Source organism: the organism of the source record quoted next, unplaced genomic scaffold, assembly GCF_019419815.1.
Source record: "Pyrus x bretschneideri cultivar Hongxiangsu unplaced genomic scaffold, Pyrus_bretschneideri_v1 Contig71, whole genome shotgun sequence".
Classification (NCBI taxonomy): domain Eukaryota; kingdom Viridiplantae; phylum Streptophyta; class Magnoliopsida; order Rosales; family Rosaceae; genus Pyrus; species Pyrus x bretschneideri.
Window position 1 is genome coordinate 148,544 of NW_025999811.1, and position 21,624 is coordinate 170,167.

The 21,624-nt window shown below is 40.6% G+C and overlaps 1 pseudogene; it reads right to left on the minus strand.

The window, feature by feature from the left end:
- Window positions 1-278: 278 nt before the first annotated feature.
- Window positions 279-14,441, minus strand: LOC103933573 (annotated as a pseudogene).
- Between the last annotated feature and the right edge of the window lie 7,183 nt (window positions 14,442-21,624).

The following is a 21,624-nucleotide window of genomic DNA, read 5'->3' on the forward strand; positions in this document are numbered from 1 at the left end:
CTCAAGTGAATTAATAACACCATATGACATTGCATCGTTAATTGAAAACTACTCAATTGCATGGGCCTGATACTAACTTACAAAAAATCGCTTGCATTCCTTTATTGTTTTAGAACAAACAGAATCTTACACCACAACTCTCATTGAGAACCGTATGTTGCCTATTATCATGCAATAATATAAGCACCACGATCTTATGAAAATTACAAAACCAAATGCAAAAAATAAGGCCACTATTTGGTAGGCATCGACAACAACGTTTACTTGGGTTGAATTCGTCCAACTAATTAGAAATTCCTCTCGAAATATATCGTGAGAATTTGAAATGAAAAAACATACTTGGAATTGAAACAATACTAAGAAAGTTGTGGTATTCTTTTCTTTTCAAACAAGCTCACCAACAGAACAAAAGCCATCTTCTATGACCTAAAACTACTTTCTTGTAACATTGACTACATTAAGGATTAGAACGAGAAAATATAATCATTATGCATTTATCTCCTTAGTGTTTGGTGGCGTGACAATGCCACTCGGATAGGTGGCGTGACAATGCCATTTTTCCCTTTAGTGTTTGGTGAGAAAAGGGTAACAAGAAAGAAGCTCATGCAATTGAATTTCTCATGTGCAGAGCAACCAAGGATGCATAAAATCCATCTGTAATTTTGATCGACCTATCATGCTTCCCTTTTTCTACTATCAATCCGTTTTTAACCACCGCAATCTCATCGGCATTCTTGATTGTCGATAGTCGATGAGCAACCACTACTGTGGTCCTGTTTACCATCATCCTGTCTAATGCGTCTTGAACCACTCTCAGATTCAGCATCAAGTGCACTTGTAGCTTCGTCCAACAGTAATATCTTGGGGCTCTTGCTTATCGCAAGCGCAATGGCTACGCGTTGCTTCTGCCTGCCAGATAATTGTATTCCTCGTTCTCCTACTACGGTGTCATACCCCTGCACAACGCATTTGGATTAGTTCTGAAACAATCTTGTTTTAAACTATCCCAAAAAGAATTTATTATATGTTCTAACCTGATTCAAGCTACTAATGAACTTGTGTGCATTGGCCAACTCCGACGCAGCTATGATTTCTGCCTCACTTGCATCACCATCCTTTCCATATGCAATGTTGGCACGGATTGTGTCGTTAAATAAAATAGGTTCTTGCCCCACAAGCCCCATCTGCTGCCTCAACCATTTCAAGTGGAATTTTCCAAGTTCAGTTCCATCAAGTGTGATATGAGCTGAATCTGGATCATAAAATCGTTGCAACAATGCTACTACTGTCGATTTTCCACTCCCACTTTCTCCAACCAGGGCAACTGTCTGCAAAACATATTCACCAATACAAAAAACATTATATCAAGTCTCGAGGTTCATCAGCATGTCATGAAGTTTGTAGACATCAAAATTTCGGTGAAATAAATGTTGACCAAAAAATTAAAATTTCAACGCTCACATATCACATAAATTTTACATGTAGTGTGTGACTCAACAAAAAATCAAAATAAATTGGAAAAGTCATCAAATATGACACGTGTCAATACCTGGCAGAAATGATTTATTTCATCTGATTATTTAAATCAAAAAATCAAGTTTTGGAATTCTATAAATAGAAGGCCAAGGCATTCATTTTAGGAGGAAGGAGAAGGAAGAAGGGAAAGAAGAAAAGAAGGAAGGAAGAAAGAAAGAAGCCTTGAAACTCTAAAGCTCTCAAGCAAACCCCGAAGGATCAAGAAAGCAATCTTCGTTCTTCGTCAAATCCACCTTCAAGATCAAGCCCCGACGGCCCTTGAAGAACTTCCACCAACTCAAGATCAAGCCTCGACGGCCCTTGAGGAAAGTGTTCATCGTTCATCATCCGTTCAATTCAAGATCAAGCCCCGACGGCCCTTGAAGAACTTCCACCAACTCAAGATCAAGCCCCGACGGCCCTTGAAGAAAGTGTTCATCGCTCATCATCCGTTCATCCTAAGATCAAGCCCCAACGGCCCCTTTGGATTAACAACCTCAACAAATCCACACATCCGTTCATCCTTCAAGATTAAGCCCAGAAGCCCTTGAAGATCCGTTCATCCTAAGATCAAGCCCCAACGGCCCATTTGGATCAACAACCTCAACAAATCCACACATCCGTTCATCCTTCAAGATTAAGCCCAAAAGCCCTTGAAGATCCGTTCATCCATCAACCTTCAAGATCAAGCCCAACGCCCCTTGAAGATCCATTCATCAGCTGTGCATCCTTAGATCAAGCCCCGACGACCCTTTGGATCAACAACCCACACCCTACGAAGATAGAATCAGAGGACCAAATTACAAAGAGATTGTAACCCCAAAATCATTAATACAAAATATTATTTTGTACACGTATTCTTGTCGCTTGTTTCAGGAATTTCTCGTGTTTACAAATTTGGCACGCCCGGTGGGACAATCTCTACCTCTCATCTCTATCCTCAAATCATCAAAAACGCAAATGGCATCAAGAAAGGATCAAGCTGTTCCTGCAATCAAAGCAAAGAACAAGAACATCATCGCCGCAAGTGGTGATATTTCGGGCATCATAACCCGAAGTAAGGCAAGAGATCTTTTTGCCGCGGCTTCCGCCCCTGCATTAACTCTGTCAAAGGAACAAGAGCACCTGAGGTACGAGCCTGTGATCACCCTAGCCTCGCTAAGGGCATCAAAAGGGGAGAGCCCAAGGAAATACTCAGAGTCCCTACTCTCCGACGCTGATTCAAGCGGCAGTACAACCATGCAAGTCATGACCACTGGAGCAACTTCAATCGAGGAGCAGCTAGCTCAGATGAATGAAGCAATTGCAAAGCTCACACGGACTGTGGAAGAGAAGGACTTGCAGATTGCCGCACTCGTCAACCAACTAGATGCGCAGCTCGACGTGAAAGTCGACCCAATTGTTGGCCTATTAAAGAAAGAAGGCGACGAAGAAGAGGAGCCATCAGCGGAGAAAGTCGAAGAGAAGCCGAAGCTAGACCAAGCAACGGCGTCCATGGGATCTCTCTCTATCCAGCAGCTACAGGAGATGATCGCAAGCACTATCAAGACACAGTACGAAGGAAGCTCGCATGACTCCATACTGTACTCAAAGCCTTACTCCAAGAAGATTGATGCTTTGAAGATGCCAAGGGGTTATCAGCCCCCAAAATTCATGCAGTTCGATGGAAAAGGCAACCCGAAGCAACATGTCGCCCATTTCATTGAAACTTGCAACAATGCTGGGACAGAGGGAGACTACCTCGTCAAACAGTTCGTGCGTTCGCTGAAAAGTAATGCTTTTGACTGGTACACTGACCTCGAACCTGAGTCTATCAACAGTTGGGACCAGCTAGAAAGGGAATTCCTCAACCGTTTCTACAGCACTCGTCGTACTGTAAGCATGTTAGAGCTGACCAGCACGAAACAGTGGAAAGATGAACCTGTCGTTGACTACATAAATAGATGGCGTTCTTTAAGTCTGGATTGCAAAGATCGGCTTTCTGAAACCTCTGCCATTGAGATGTGCGTTCAAGGCATGCAGTGGGGACTACACTACATCCTTCAAGGCATCAAACCACGAACATTCGAGGAGTTAGCCACCCGCGCCCATGATATGGAGTTAAGCATCACCCGTCATGGGAAGAAAGAACAGATCGCCGACTACAAGAATGACAAAGTTTTGGGGCCAAAGGTGGATAAAGCTACGTGGAAACCCACCAAGGAAGCAATGACGGTCAACACAACTCCAGTCAAAATCCCTACACGAAGCAAGGCGATTCAAACCGAAGCTTTTCGTGATCAAGAGACACGTAGACGCACTTTGAAGGAGCTTGAGGAGAAAACTTATCCATTCCCCGACTCTGACGTGGTTGCCATGTTGAAAGACTTGCTTGACAAAAAGGTGATCAACCTCCCTGAGTGCAAACGGCCAGAAGATATGAACCGTACTGACAATCCAAGGTACTGTAAATTCCACCGCTTCATTAGTCATCCGACGGAAAAGTGCTTTGTGCTAAAAGATCTCATCATGAAGTTGGCTCAGAAAGGGATCATCGAGCTAGATCTTAATGATGTGGTGAAGTCAAACTATACCACCGTCACTTCTGGCTCTTTGAACTCAAAATCTTCACCTCAACCGCTGGGGGCATGCTCCAAAACCATGTCAGTCAAGTCAAGTGAAGTTGAAGGATGGACTTATGTCACTCCAAAGAAAATGCACAAGAAACATAGGCCTCCTCCACAAGTTCGCCAATCGGAAAGGGGGCAAAGCAGCTACCGTCAACCTTCAAAGCTACATGAAAGTATTGAGGATGATGAAGTTATGACACAAAGATCGCCCGTTGCCATCACAATGTGCGACCTCTTCCCAGAAGACTTCTTCAATTACTCGGTCAAGGCTCCTTCCTATGAAGATTGCGAGGGACGCCTCTCCCAGATCGCTTGACAAATCCACAACAACAACCAAAGCTCCTCGTTCGCACGAGCCTAAAAGGCGACAACCAAAGCTCCTTGTCCGCACGAGCATAAAAGGCGACAACAAAACGCTCCTTGCCTGCACGAGTTGAAACTGCAAACGGCACCAAACGCTCCTTGCCTGTACGAGCTGAAACTGCAAACAGCACCAAACGCTCCTGGCCCGCAAGAGCATAAACTGTGTACGGCAAAATCATCATCAAAACCATCACTCATTTGAACTACGTTATGACTTGATCTCTTCTTTGGAAGAGTACGTAGGCAACTTGAAACTTCAAGACTTCAAGTACAGTCACATCAAAATAAATAAATAAATGTTTCATTAAAGAAAGTCAATATTATTACGTTCTTTGTACAAAAAAAATTACATGTTGTTGGTTTCAAAAAAAAAAAATAAAAAAATAAATAAAAAATAAAAAAATACATATGTTACTATGTATTAGAGAATATATATATATATATATATATATTCTCTATCAAAAAAAAAAAATATATATATATATACATATGTTACTATGTATTAAAAATAAAAAAAAAACAAAATATATTTATATTCTCTATCAAAAAAAAAAAATAAAAAATAAAAAAAAATATAAAAAAAAAAGGGAGGCCGGCTCCAAAACCTTCTACTCCTCTTTCCAAAGCCAGCGAGCCCAGCTACAAATCCGGGCCCAGCTCTCAAAGCCCATCGGCTCCAGGACACCCATCACTCAAATCAACTTCCTCTCTCTCACATAAACACAAACACACTGTGCCCTCTTCTCTCTCTTCTCTCTGCTTTCTGTCTCTCTCTGCTGCAAGCCGACGACAAACTCCGCGCTGGCAAAGATTCCCTTCTCCTTCCTCTCCTTTGTCCTTGCCGTTCCCCACTGCCTCCTTTTCCTCTTTACCTATTTCCCTTAGATTTAGCTTCTCTTTCTGTTTTGGAAGTTCAAAACTGATGAACATCCAGTGTGATGTGTGTAACAAGGACGACGCCTCGGTGTTCTGCACTGCCGACGAGGCCTCGCTCTGCTCCCGCTGCGATGCCCGCGTCCACCAGGCCAACTTCCTCGTCGCCCGCCACGTCCGCCACTCTCTCTGCTCCTCCAGGTGCTCGACCTTAGCTCTGCATCAGTCTCTCTCTTTACATCCCACGAAGCTACCCAGAAACCCCCACAAACTCTCCAAAGCCTTTGCCCTCTGGGACGAGCTCTCCCCCGACGAACGCCAGCTTCTCGTCAATGAAATCGAGAGTTTGGATCTTTCGAGAATCGATCGGATCATACGGTGTTCGCTTCGATCTCACGGGCTGCCGACCGCGGCGATTGAGCCGGTGCCGGAGAACAGTGTGTCGGCGGTGGAGGAGCGAACGCTAGAAGACAAAGTGAGGTGATGAACCCCAGAGCCGTTGCTTCAGAAGGATCATTGATTGGTGCTCACGGATCAAATCAAGGCAATAACAATTTGACTCTGAAGGGATGGCCTTTAACGGGACTTGATCGGCTTCGATCTGGGATTCTTCAGCAGCAAAATTCTTTGATGCAGTCCCCACAACCCTATAATCAACTTCTGCGACAGCAGCAACTTATGCTAGCACAACAAAATTTGGCTTCCCCATCTTCCAATGACTTGGACAATAGACGGATGAAAATGCTTCTCAACAATCGAAATTTGGTTATTGGGAAGGATGGTCAATTAAGTTCTGTCGATGTACCTAATGTTGGATCACCAGTGCAAGTTGGTTGCTCGGTCTTACCTCGTGGAGATGCTGACATGCTGATGAAGTTACAGCAACAGCAGATGCAAAGCAACAATCAACAGCAGCAGCCATATTCGCAGCATCCGCTTTCAGGCTTCAAAGAATCAACTTGGGCGAAAGAGAAAGCTGCCAGTGTCCTCTTCGGGTCCTGCCAATAGCTCAGGGACAGTTAATACCACAGGGCCATCGCCAGTCTCCTTCTGCTCCTCCCTCGCCTGACCTCACCAAGGTCACCATCATCAAATTCCTCTGCAACCCATCGACTCCTCCGCCTTCCTTTGCTCCCGCTGCGATGCCCGCGTCCACCAGGCCAACCTCCTCGGAGCCCGCCGCGAAAGCAACGCCGGCGCTGTCTTCGTCCTCCAATCCAAAGGGCAGTGGTGGCATGCGGGGTTCCATCTGACAACGCCGAGTTCGTGGACCCGGATCCGGGTCACTCATTCGAAGCGGTCGAGCAGCAGGTATTTGGGTCGGGTTCCCTCCCTTCGATGACCGGGTTCGTTGAACAAGCATTGTCAATGTCCCCAGGCGACTCTCCCTCCTTCACTAGCTCCGAGCCATACAATGCCACCCTTTCCGTCCATTAGCTTGTCAAAAATGCTGATGAGTGTATGGTTTTGGACAATGAGGCTCTGTATGATATCTGCTTCCGCACCCTCAAGCTATCCAACCCTACTTTTTGGTGATCTTAATCACCTCATCTCTGCTACCATGAGCGGTGTCACATGTTGTCTTCGGTTCCCTGGACAGTTGAACTCGCTCCACACCAAGCTCCAACTTCGCTGACACTGTCGGCAAGCACGACTTCATCGTCGTCGAGTTCTACGCGCCGTGGTGTGGCCACTGCAAGAAGCTCGCTCCCGAGTATGAAAAAAGCTGCATCGATTTTGAGTAAAAATGACCCAACCAATCACCCTTTTGTTATCAAATTCTTCAACAGTCCAAATGAGAAGGCTATGTTGTTTCTAAACTTCAGTGACGAGTCTTCTGATGCTTTTAAATCAACGTATCGTGAAGTTGCTGAGAAATATAAGAAAGAAGGCATAAGCTTTCTCATTGGAGATCTTGAGGCTAGTCAGGGCGCCTTCCAGTATTTTGGACTCAAAGAAGACCAGGTGCCTCTCATCATCATCCAGACTCCCGGTGGCCAAAAGTTTTTGAAACCAAATTTGCAGCCAGATCACATAACATCATGGGTTAAGGAGTACAAGGATGGGAAAGTATCACCATACAAGAAGTCTGAGCCTATTCCTGAGCAAAACAATGAGCCTGTCAAAGTAGTCGTTGCTGACAGCATCCAGGACTACATCAAGTCTGAGAAAAATGTGTTGCTTGAGTTTTATGCTCCTTGGTGCGGACACTGCAAGAAGCTCTGCTCCTCTTTTTCTGCAACAAAAGAACATGAAGTCAGTAAGAGAGGTTAAGAGAAAGTGACGGAACACGACAAGGCGCTTCTTCCTCTCCATCCATGCAGCTCCTCGCCTGCAAGGACCTCGAGCTCGTCATTCTGGCCACCTTGATCAAAATCAACGAAGAGCTTCATTGACCGCTGTCAAACGACTAGCCGGTCTTCAAACTCGACGCCTTACACTCTGCCTCTGGCTGCTTCTGCACCTCCGCCATGGCTGCTGCCTTTGAATGTGATCAACAAAATCAAAGTTTGTCAACTCACACCCAAAGATCTCATCCGTCTGCTTGCCTCTGCTGCTGCCTTTGAATGTAATTGACAAAATCAAAGTTTGTCAACTCACACCCAAAGATCTCCTCCGTCTTCTCTCGGACTCGCCTGGGTTTTCACCCACGAACTCAGCCTTGCAGATGGCCTTATAAAGAAAAAAAAAAAAAAAAAAAAAAAAAAAAAAAAAAAAAAAAAAAAAAAAAGTAGCAATGATTATGCCGGGAAGCATATTTCAAAAGAATAATAAAAAAAAAAAGCAGCAATGATGATGCTGGAAGCATCTTTCAAAAGAATAATAAAAAAAGAAAAAAATATATATATGTATAATAAAAACAATGATTGTGTTTCTGGAACCATGTGAAAAAAAAATATATATATATAATAAAAAGAAAGGAAAAAACAATGGTGGTGCTTCTGGCACCATCTGAAATATATATATATATATATATATATATATATATATATATATATATATATAAATGAATGGTAGATCAGTGCCACCGAAAGCAAACAAATGAATAAAAAAAAAAATTGATGATGGACAGTGATGTATATGTTTTATCAGTATTTAGCATAATACACTAAATAAAACGAAGCATGTTCATTGATTTTCGAGAAATTACAAGTGCGAAAAAAAAAAAAAAAAAAAAAAAAAAAAAAAAAAAAAAAAAAAAAAAAAAAAAAAAAAAAAAAAATGTATCTAACAAAGAAAGAGGAAGATGGAGCCTTCACAAAGGTTGTTCACGAGAAGCCCCACTACTTGGCCAAACTCCAGGAGCGGGAAGCACCGAAGATAGATCATTCGAGGCCCCAATACTTGGTGGAACGCTTGATGACGCCGGAAAAATGTGCCTCTGGAAGAAAGACGCAAGCCTTTGACGGTCACTTTGAATGCGACCTTGAGATTCTTGCATCTCATCAAGCTTCCTCTTCATGCCCGACGAATAGTTATTTGCAAGCACATGCAAACTTCTATTCTCGTACTTAAGCTGTTTAATCTCCTGCTTAAGATCTTCCACCTCTGCCATCAATGATTCCACTTGACGGGACCGAGCAAGCAGGCGTTGGCCCATGTTGGACACAGAGCCCGCACACTGAACACTAAGAGCGAGGGACTCTTGAACGGCCAACTCATCGGACCGTCCTGACAGCAGCCTACTATCTTTTGGAGTAAAGAGGTTCCTAGCTACTATTGTAGCTGTTGTGGCGTCCTGCATCACAGAGTCTTCACCTGTAAGAGGACCGTTAGAAGATAAGAAAGAAGGACACCATACATTACCTTGAAGTGGCGCAACCGGATCACTGCTGAGACTCAATTCTAAGCTAAGGTTCGATGGGTTAGCCATTTTTCAAAGGTGTTAAAAGAGATGGGTGGATGAAGTTAAAACTCAAAAGGCCGGAGATGATTTTCAGGAATGAGCAACCTTCGAAGTGTGCATGTTAGAGGTGATCAATACCTCTATAAAAACGAAGAGGCGCTTGCTCAGAAATCGAAGGGCCGCTTGTTCAAAAGTGAAGAGACATCGCTCTGCAAATCTCAAAAGCTGGATTTTCCGGCATAAGTTAGGCGACGCTTTCTCGGCTTTCCAGAAAACGCGTTCAACTTTGTCAAAAGATCTCCGACAAAGTTGAAAACACGTGGAGGCTGGCGACGCTTTCGCGGCTTTTCAGAGCACGGGTGCCACTTTGTCAAAAGATCACGTGGAGGTCATCATCGCAGCTACACATCTTTAGCTGACGAGCGCAAAGTTCGGCGACGCTTTCTCTGCTTTTCAGAAAACGCGTGCCACTTTGTCAAAAGAGACGCTCGTTCAGAAATCGAAGAGGCGTCGTTCAGAAATCAAAGAGGCGTATTCAAAGATCGAAGAGTCGTCACTATTTCAAAAAGCCGAATTTGCGGGATCAAAACGTTTGTCGACAAGGGTAAAAGAACAGTACCACCACTTGCTATTGGGAAATCCCTATATATGTCGACCTTCATCTTTTATGGCAAGGCAGACCTGCGAAAAAAAAAAATGCCCAACTCTTCCTCACCTCCGAGAGTACACTCCCAGCAAAACATCTCAAAATACTCAATTTTTTCCTCTTCCCCAAAGATGATACCAGATGCCTGGAGTACAGATGACCCAGGAGGAAACGGTAGATGGAAGCATGTGCTGATTCATTCACCGCTTCTTCAAAAGCAAAAGTATCTCATATCATCAAGGGCGAAAGCAAAGGTATCTCATATCATGCTTTCTCCCTGTCCTTTTCTTTGTCCTTGCTCTTACATGCAGGAGAAGGGGAAATAGAGTTATCAGTCGGAACCTGAAATCAAACTTCCGACCTGGAACTGATTGCCTGGAACCTTTGCCTGGTTGCTTACCTTGCATTGCTCTCGAGTACTCATCGTCGTGGAGAAGTAATGTTTTGAAGCACCATTTAAATGCAAAGGTTGCATTCCATTCCTGCATCAGAGGACAAATACTACACGAGAAGATGCCAAACCTGCATAAGGAAATACCACTTCTGCAAAAGGAGCAAATAAGACAAGTGAAAATGATACATCAAAGCATGTGGAGACAAACACAACAAATGTATATGCTGATTCATTCGCTGCTTCTTCAAAAGCAAAGGTATCTTATATCATGCTTTCTCCATGTCCTTTCCTTTGTCCTTGTTCTTACTCGCATGGCAAAGTGAAAAGAGCAATCAGACAGCACTTGGAGTCAGTTTTCCGATCTACCCTCTTCAATACGAATTGGGGAAAGATTGAACAAAGAAACAGGTCATCACTTCCACCTCCTGCTTGCCTGCCATGTGTCTGAATCCTGCTACCCAATTTAAGAGTAGCACAAAGGAAAATCAACGGTAGGGGGAGACCAAAGAATCCTCCAGCCCAGTTCAAGATCAAGCCTCGATGGCCCTGAGAAATCACAAGTCCGATTCAAAATCAAGTGTTCACCACCCTTGAATCAAATTCAACTCCAGATAAAGGAGTAAGTTCAGACCTTCGGAGGAGACCAAAAGAATCCTCCAGCCCAGTTCAAGATTAAGCCTGTGGAAAATCAACGATTGGAGGAAACCAGAAAATCTTCCAGTCAAGCTCAAGATCAAGCCTCGATGATCCTTGAAGAAATTTCCAGCCCAATTCAAGATCAAGCCTCGACGGCCCTTGGGTTGACATCTACATTAAGGGACTTCAAAACGCATCTTCCACACGTGACAAGCACATGTCTACGACGCGCCTTGAAGTGGGGGCATTTGTAGACATCAAAATTTCGGTGAAATAAATGTTGACCAAAAAATTAAAATTTCAACGCTCACATATCACATAAATTTTACATGTAGTGTGTGACTCAACAAAAAATCAAAATAAATTGGAAAAGTCATCAAATATGACACGTGTCAATACCTGGCAGAAATGATTTATTTCATCTGATTATTTAAATCAAAAAATCAAGTTTTGGAATTCTATAAATAGAAGGCCAAGGCATTCATTTTAGGAGGAAGGAGAAGGAAGAAGGGAAAGAAGAAAAGAAGGAAGGAAGAAAGAAAGAAGCCTTGAAACTCTAAAGCTCTCAAGCAACCCCGAAGGATCAAGAAAGCAATCTTCGTTCTTCGTCAAATCCACCTTCAAGATCAAGCCCCGACGGCCCTTGAAGAACTTCCACCAACTCAAGATCAAGCCTCGACGGCCCTTGAGGAAAGTGTTCATCGTTCATCATCCGTTCAATTCAAGATCAAGCCCCGACGGCCCTTGAAGAACTTCCACCAACTCAAGATCAAGCCCCGACGGCCCTTGAAGAAAGTGTTCATCGCTCATCATCCGTTCATCCTAAGATCAAGCCCCAACGGCCCCTTTGGATTAACAACCTCAACAAATCCACACATCCGTTCATCCTTCAAGATTAAGCCCAGAAGCCCTTGAAGATCCGTTCATCCTAAGATCAAGCCCCAACGGCCCATTTGGATCAACAACCTCAACAAATCCACACATCCGTTCATCCTTCAAGATTAAGCCCAAAAGCCCTTGAAGATCCGTTCATCCATCAACCTTCAAGATCAAGCCCAACGCCCCTTGAAGATCCATTCATCAGCTGTGCATCCTTAGATCAAGCCCCGACGGCCCTTTGGATCAACAACCCACACCCTACGAAGATAGAATCAGAGGACCAAATTACAAAGAGATTGTAACCCCAAAATCATTAATACAAAATATTATTTTGTACACGTATTCTTGTCGCTTGTTTCAGGAATTTCTCGTGTTTACAAAGTTATAAGTAAAATTAAAAAAACGAACACAAATACAATTGAATTAACGAAATATTTACCTTGCCAGAATGGATAGTTAAACTGAGGTCTTGGAAAATCTGTATATCTGGCCGAGAGGGATATTTGAAGCTTATATGGCGAAGCTCAATATCTCCCTTTACGCTATCCAATTTTATGCCAGACTCTTCACTAGGGTCTATCTTTGACTTCCTGTCTATTATTGCAAATATGGAAGCAGCAGCATTCCTGGTTTTACTATAATCAGAGCCAAAACTGCTCATCTGAGAGATTCCCGTGGCTGCCATGGTCAAAGAAAAGAAAACCTGCAAACCAAATACACCTTAAAATCAGCTACATACATAGGTGTGAATGTATATCTCACTTTGATTTCGTATGTATGTTTTCAACACTTTCTGAAAAGAACTGTTAGATACATATGTAGAGGGAATAATTACTTGGAAAACGTCAGCAAATGTTGTTTTGCCAGCCTTGACGAGTTTAGCTCCCGCGTGGAAGCTGGTTGCGTAGACACAAAACAGAAAGAAGTAAGATACCCAAATCCTATTCCACTGATAACGCCTTGTCTTTTCCCTTCGGCTCTAGGGCCTTCACATTTTCTTCTGTATAGTTCCATTACCTTCTTTTCAGCACAGAAAGAAGCAACTGTTCGTATGCTCCCAACTGCGTCATTAGCAACTTGGCTCCTCATACTTCATCTGCAACCATTTAATTATACATCTTTATGAGACCTCAACAGAAAGAAATAATTTGAAATTACAAGTTTGAAATGTGCTACTAAATCAGGGAGCTTTTAATCATACCTTTGCATCTCCACTGAATCCTTTCATGAACTTTGCTTGAACATAACCACCAAATCCGATCAGAGGAATCAATGCGAGAACAATTAATGCCAGCTGCCAAGATGCAATAAAAGCAATGATCAAACCTGCAATTCTGGTCGCAACGCTATTAACTATCTCAGCTAGCGCATCTCCAACTAGGGTCCGCACTGATGCTGCATCTACTGAGAGCCTCGCACCAACTGACCCACTTGAGTTCTCAGGCTCATGAAACCACCCAACTTCCATGTGAACCACTCTCTCAAAACACATTATTCTGATACGTTCAATTAACTCACTACCAGCAACTGACAAGAAGTATGCTCGTGCAGGGACCACCAGAAATGATGCCAGACCAAGTACCATAAGAATAATTGCCCAAAACTCTGAGTCTTTCTTTTGTTGACTAGGTGGTTCCGTACAAAGTCTTTACTACCCTGGAAACAAGCACACTGAAAATTGGAAGTATAACACCATTGACGGTTGCAGCTAACGTTCCAAGAAGAAGTGCTGGAATCTCGGGCTTGTTGAGGGCAGCGAGGCGGCGGAGAGAAACAGTTGGAGGTTGCTCTGATGCCACTACAGCGCCCTCTGGTTCTGACAAGGTAGTGTCATGCATGTTAGCATGTCCTGTGGGTAAACCAAAGGCAGCTGAAAATGAATGGCGGCTGCTATTTCCTACAGAGGAATTCCGACTTATGGATCTTTGTAACGACATTCTTAGACTTGATTGTCGAAAAGATTCGGCAGTTATATCAGATTTGTTTTGAACTTCTCCTGTTTGTCCTGAACCCTTGTTTACTTCTTGCAAGCGTATAAGTTGAGAGTACGCCCCTTCAGGATCCTTGAGTAATTCTGAGTGCGAGCCTGATCAATGGACAAAAATATGGTCAACTGATATGTCTTCCTAGATTGGCAGGAACTTGGGATCTAACAATAATTTGCAGCCACGAGTAAACCGAAATTCTATCCAGAAGTACGAACACTATGCCTGGACTCTAGAGATTGTAATAGCTTTCGGTGGCAAAAGCAACTTGTCATATCAGAAGAAAGCAAGTCAAAATCAGACTGATGACTGATGACTGTTGACTTCCCACTTCCACTTTGTCCAACCAAAGCCGCAGTGGTGCCACTAGAGATATGAAGAGAGAACCCGTCGAATATTGGTTCATCCGGTCTGGCTGGATAACTGAAATAAACCTCTCTCAGCTCTATGTCTCCACGAATGTCATCCAAAGTCTTTCCTTTTTCGTCATAACCATCAATCTCTGGTTTCCTACTGATAGTCTCAAACATCTTAAATGCTGCAGCTTGACCAGCAGCGAATGCACTCAAGCACGGAGATGCTTGCCCCAGAGACCTAATTGATCCAAAATTGTTAATAAATTTAAACAAAAAGAGAAGTAGAAAAGGGAGAAAAAAAAAAAAAAAAAAAAAAACCAAACTAGGCACTCACGTATTTATGTACCTGCATATGTGTACGAGAAGTTAAATTCAAACATAGAGAGAAGGAAAAAAAAAAAAATAATGAAAAAAGTTTGAAAACTTTGAGTTTTAATCAAAAAGACAAAAATGTGTTGTAAGTGAATAGTATCAGAAGTGACTTTTTAGAGTAAAAATGTTTATTTCGTTAAAAGTAAAAAAATCCTGGAAATGTTTCGTTAAAACTCTAAAAAAAAAAGATGATAACATTACACTATTCTAAAGTTCTGGAGGGTGTAATTGTAGCTTAGCTATGGTGGAATTCAAACTGTTGGGAAGTTTACAGAGAGAGAGAGGGATGGGTGGGGATTTTGAACAGGGCCAAGTAAGGCTCCTTTGTCCCATGCTTTCATGTCCTGATTGTAAAGGTGAGAAATACTTTTCAAATCTTTTGTGTACTGTTCGGTTAGTAAATACTGATTTTCGCATTCCTCTCTGCTGCTCAGATTAGATTGAGAGAGAGAGAGAGAGAGAGTGCTTAAACAGAAGAAGATGGTGTTCTTCTCGGAGCTACCAGTGGAAAAGGTGATTACTTTCCGTCGTACTTGCTTATCTTCAACATAGCTCTGGCCAACTTCAATGGCGTTCTTGCTGCAGTTGCGTTTCTCAGGTTTGTTTTGAATACCCTTTTCTTTGTTATCTGTATTGTTTGTGTTTTCGAGCTCTGTTGAGAATTTCATCATATGGGTTTGGTCTATTTTGTGGGATTTTCATTGTTGAATGATGAGTTAAGCGTGAGAAATGACACTACATGTGTGTTCGCTGAATCTTGATTTGGATTGAAGGGGATATTTGTACTTATGTTGGGGAGAAAGTTGAGGAAAATTTGGAATTCTTACCGTTGTTATTCGACAATTTGGAATGCTTAAAGTATTTTGCACATTGCATGGAAGTTTTTACTAATGATTAGACCAACGAATTATCCACATTCTCTAAATGGGATTTCACACCCAAATACTTAGAATTGAATACTATCTTCGGACAATTTATACACCCTTTAGTGTGAGTTTGCTTACTGGATTTATCGTCTTTTTGTTTGATGAGTGTAAATTGTCATGTACACTTGACATCTAGTGTTGAAGAAGACACTAGGTTTTGGATTTAATGGCTTCCAAATCAAACAATGATTCCATTACGTTATTATTTGAACATTATTCTAAAGTATTTCTCTTTATTTTTACGATGATGGTTTAAGGGCTTTAATCGATACTCATTTAGTTATTTGTTAGTACGTTTTCTAGATTAAAAAAAATCATGATTTGATCTTTTCTATGCACTCTTTATTTCTCAAAATTGTTTCTATTTGTCAAAGTTTCAATATATTTCTATTTAATTGTTTAAGTTTGTGTCTTTACAGTTTTAAAGGGAAGTTTCAAGCGTTTTTGAATTCAAGACAACAAAAAATTGTGATGAGCCCCAAGAACAGTTAAGTAAGAATTTAAGCCATGTGAAATAAAGTTGTGAATCATTTTTGTTGTACATAGGCTGTTGATGTAAAGTTAGTAAAATTTAGATGCAAACTAATGAATGTGAATAATTTATTTTCTCTTTGTGATTTGTACTTTGGAATCCGTCATTTTAGTTGTACATATACTCTTAATGTAAATTCATAAAATATAGATGCAAACTAAATGACTTATTTCTACCATGTGGGTTCAGCTGCTTTGATCGGTTTTTGATTTTTTTAGAGATTGTGATTACGATTTTAAAACCCACAACGGAATGTGGGCATTTGAATTCATCTCCAACCCTTTGATTAAAATCTAAGATTTCTAATCCAAAAATTTAGGTTTTAACCCAGAAATAGTTTTTCTACTTCAACCTTCTGGGTTAAATTTTTAGCCCTAGATTATTAAAGAATGAATTAGGATAATTCTTTTTCTTAAACTAACTTTATAAAAAAAAATGTGTAAATTATCCAAATTTAATTATAAAAACATTTTAATCTAAAAATATTTGGGAACTTTTATGAAAAGGACTTGGGCTAAGTTTATTTTAACAAAAAACCATGCTATAACTTTATTTAATGAAAAAATCTTAAATTTTAATGAAAAACTCTTAAATTTTAATAAAAATGATAAAAGAACTTAAATTTTAATGAAAAAGACATAATTTTAATATTAAAAATTAAAAACTGACGCGCGGGACTTGCGCATCCTCACACATACTGTTTATAAAATTTAACAGTATCATACTGTTTGTGAAACTTACTACATTGTTTATGAAACTTAACGGTACTACACTGTTTATGAAATTTAACGGTACTACACTGTTTATAAAACTTAACAGTACTACACTGTGTATATATGTATATTATTTCTTTTGCCTTAAGTAGGTACGAGTGAAATCTACATATATCACTTATATATATTATTTATTACATACATGAAAATACACCTTACGAGATTATAGTACCAGACGTGTGTTTGTGTTATCTTGCTTTGTCAAAGACGTTGGGGGGACGTGCACTGGGCACACATGTTTATATTATGTTTTATTTTTTTGTTCTTATTATTAAATAAAGTTATTAGATGATTTTTTGTTAAAATGCAAAGTTTTGAAGCTCTTTTCATTAATTTTTTAAAAATATTTAGATTCCAATAAATATTGAAAAATTACTAAGTAGATACCATAAACCTCGTGGAACACTATGAAAGAATATGAAACACATGAAATGTAACATCCCACATCGCCTAGGGGAGTGATACTTAAATGTATATTTTCATCCCTACCTAGTACGAGGCCTTTTGGGAGCTCATTGGTTTCGGGTTCCATAGGAACTTCAAAGTTAAGCGAGAAGGGGGCTAGAGTAATCCCATGATGGGTGACCCACTGGGAAGTTGCCCGTGAGTTCCCAAAAACAAAACCGTAAGGGAATGGTAAGCCCAAAGCGGACAATATCGTGCTACGGTAGTGGAGTAGGCCCTGAAAGTGATTTGCCCCGGACCGGGATGTGACATAAAAGATTTTTTTAATTATTTTAGCTGTTAGATTTAAATTTGGATTGTTTGAATATTATTTTTTACGTTGAATTTGATCATATTAGATCTTAGTCATTGGATCTAATAAATTTATAAATATAAAATTAAAAATAAATACACATATATGGTGGGCTAGCCCACTAACCTAGGTGTCACATCTCGGCCCGGGCCTCCATCACATTCCGAGTTTGACTTCACCGTAATACGATATTGTCTGCTTTGGGCCCCGACCATGCCTTCACGGTTTTGTTTCTGGGAACTCATACGAGAAACTCTCCAGTGGGTCACCCATCATGGGAATGCTCACGCCCCTCTCTCGCTTAACTTCAGAGTTCTCATGGAACCCGAAGCCAGTGAGCTTCAAAAAGCCTCGTGCTAGGTAGAGATGAGAATATACATATAAGGTTTACAGGATCCACTCCCCTGGACGAAGTGGGATGTTACACTAGGAATGAGTTTTGGCTTAAATTTACCCCAAAAATGAGTATTGCGTTAAAACTCATATTTGGCTTAAGGGTTGTGGCAAGTTGAGGTAGGTTTAAAACCTAAAATTTGAGTTTTACTTTAAGACCTAATCCAACTCTTGGAAAAAAACTTAGATTTTAAGTTGTAAACTTATCCCAACTTGCTCCAACCCTTGGGGCAAATATGAGTTTTAACCCAAAACTCATTTCTAGGGGCAAATTTAGGCTAGGATTCTCCTGGGTTAGTTGATGTGACCCACCATATATGTGTAATTTTTTTAGTTTTATATTTATAAATTCATTGGAATCTAACGGTTAAGATCTAATATGATCAAATCCAATACTAAAAAAAAGATCTAATGGTCAAAATTTAAATCAAACGGTTAAGGTAATTAGAAAAAATTTATTTTATGTGTTTCATAGTGTTCCATGAGTTTTATGGTGTAGGTTTTGTAATTTTTCAATATTTATAGGAATCTAAATTTAGGTTAAAATGTTTATTAAATTAAAGGGTAAAGTACAAAAAACTACCTCAACTATGAGTCAAATGACACTTTCATACCTCATCTTTTAAAATTGACAATGTCATACCTCATCTTACGAATTTGTGTCAATGTTATACCTTCCGTTAGCTTGGCCGTTTATTTCTCAGTTAAATGCTGACGTGGCTTGATCCGGGACCCATTTTTATTAAAAAATTAATAAAAAAATTATTAAAAACAAAAAAAATCATTTAATATTATTTAAATATTAAAATAATAATAAAAAAGTACATAAAAAAAAAAAAAACAAACCTCTCCTTTCGTGCATCTCCCCTCTCTCTCTTCCCCATCATCTTCCTGCAACCCAGAAAAGAAGAAGGAGAAAGAAGAAGAAGAAGAAGAGAAGAAGAAGAAAAAAAAAAAAAAACCCAAACCAAACCAAACCCAGTTCATCCCCCCTCCCCCCACCACAAACCCAACCCCCTGCAATCTAGAAAGGAGGAGGAAGAAGAAGGAAACAAAAAAAAAAAAAACAACAACAACGGGAAACCCAGTTCGTCCCCCCTGCAGAAGAAGAAAAAGAAGAAGAAGAAGAGGGAAGCAGAAGAAGAGAGAAGAAAAAAAAAAAAAAAAAAAAACCACCCCCCCCCACCACCCAACCCGCAAAAGAAGAAGAAGAAAAAGAAGAAGAGGGAAGTAGAAGAAGAGAGAAGAAAAAAAAACAACGGCAAACCCGTCCCCTCCACCCACCCAACCTGCAAAAGAAGAAGAAGAATAAGAAGAGGGAAGCAGAAGAAGAGAGAAGGAAAAAAAAAAAAAACAACGGGAAACCCTTCACCCACCCACCCAACCTGCAGAAGAAGAAGAAGAAGAGTGAAGAAGAAGAAGAGAGAAGAAAAAAAAAATACCCATTTCGTCCGCCCCCCTCGCACCCACCCTCTCCCCTCCACACCCATTCCCCCACACCCCCCCCCCCCGGCCGCCCCCACCGCCCATTTTCTCCTCGCCTAGAGGGTTTTTTCTGGTTTTTTTTTTTTTTTTTTTGGGGTAGTAGGTAGTGGGTGCAGAGGGTGGGGTGCGAAGGTGGGGAGGTTGGGTGCGTGGGTGTGGGGAGAAGAGGGGGTGAGGAGCAGGGAAAACAAATTGGTTTTTTTTTTTTTTCTCTCTTCTGTTTTTCTGGGTTGTAGTTGCAGAAAGGGGAAAAAGATGAAGATGGGGAGAAGAGAGAGAGGGGGGAAGGGACGAATAGATGTTGGTTTTTTTTTTTTTTTTAAAATAACTTTTCTTTATTATTTTAATATTTACATAATATTAAATGATTTTTTTGTTTTTAATAATTTTTTAATAAAAATGGGTCCCGGATCAAGTCACGTCAGCATTTAACTGAGAAATAAACGGCCAAGCTAACGGAATGTATAACATTGACACAAATTCGTAAGATGAGGTATGACATTGTCAATTTTAAAAGATGAGGTATGAAAGTGTCATTTGACCCATAGTTGAGGTAGTTTTTTGTACTTTACCCTAAATTAAATTAGGATAGTCTACATGATTTTATTTTTATTTTTTATTTTTTTAAAAGTTACTTTAAGAAGAAATTATCTTAAATTCATTCCTTAATAATCTCGGACTAAAAATTTAACCTAGAAGTATGAGGAGAAAAACTGTTTATGAATTAAAACCTAAATTTTCTGTGTTAAAAATTTTAAGTTTTAACCCAAGAATTAGAGTAGGTTTAATAACCTAAAAAAAAAAGAAGAGAGAGAAAAAATATGGACCTTACATGGATCCGGTCAAAACAGCAACAATCACATCCAGCACGTCACCCCCAGAATATCCATTATTTCTTACCATTCTTGAACCAAACTATATCGCCAAGGCATAAGTGCAGAAGACAACTAGCGAAACCAAGCCAAAACCTGCTCCAGCAGCAGTACCTTCGTAAACGCCTGATTTGTAAGCATCCGCAAGATATTTGTCGTAACTTGTTATAACTTGCTTTTCTCCACTAAAGGATGCAACCTACGTAAGCCAGATGACAAATATCATACTATTGGACAAACAAACGACAATTATTCCAATAGTTGTAACTTGTAAGGCCAACGTGACCTACGGTTCTGATGGAGCCTATCGTTTGTTCAACTACAATTGCTGCTTTTGCATAAGCACTTTGTCCACGGGTTGCCATCTTGGATATAATGATGGACATGGCTGCACCAGATACCACAAGCAAAGGAATCGAGGATAACATGACAAGGGTAAGAAGCCACCCTTTGATGAATGCTATTATAAACCCTCCAATGAATGTTGAAAATAGTTGAAAAAATTTTCCAACCTGCACGAACAAGACGAATATAACAATTTATTACATAGTAAGAATAACAAATTTCAAGGTTTTTATTCTCCCTGGGGTGATTTTAGGGGTTGCAGTTGTGCAGCCAGCGTAGTACCTTCTCGCCCATGGCATCTTGTATGAGAACAGCGTCTCCAGACATTCTCCCAATGACCTCACCAGTGTATGTTTCCAAATCAAAGAAAGCAACGTCTTGTCTCAAAAGTGTTTTCAAATACAAACCCCTCATCCTTGCAGCTTGTCTTTCCCCTGTTACCATCCAGCACGAGACTGTGAACAAGAAATACAGCTGTATCAGTTCAAATGCTTTGATATATGCATGAATTTCTCTGTGCATGCATGAAAAACTTTTGTGGTTATGGGTATGAGATGTACTTACGAAGAGTTGCGGCCACACCTGTCCCGATTGCCAGATAGAAATATATTAAAGCGACCTACAATGTACCAAGATAACTGAGTGCTGATCTACATGTTCAGGCTAACATCTAATATTTGACCTCATAAGGGGAAAGGGGTAACTCAAAACGTTATTGAATATTCAACTCAATGTCTCAACAAAGATAAAGATTAAATTTCGGCTTGTTCAGCGTATTAACATTACATTGGAAACAGCACTAACTACGTCTGTATTGTTTTGATTAGATCCAAAAGAATTGATCATCTCCCCCAATAATATCGTCACAAGGGGCATGCCCGAGCCATTCCCAATGGCACCAATTGAACCGAAAAGCATCAATATAATATCAGTCTTATCTGCATATGAAAATAACTTTTTCAACTTTCTCATCTCCGCCTCTCTTGTCTGAGCCTTGATGATCCCCATTCGTGCCGGTGCTTTTCTCTTCTTCTACTTGGCTTCTTGAAGTGATATCCCCATGCTC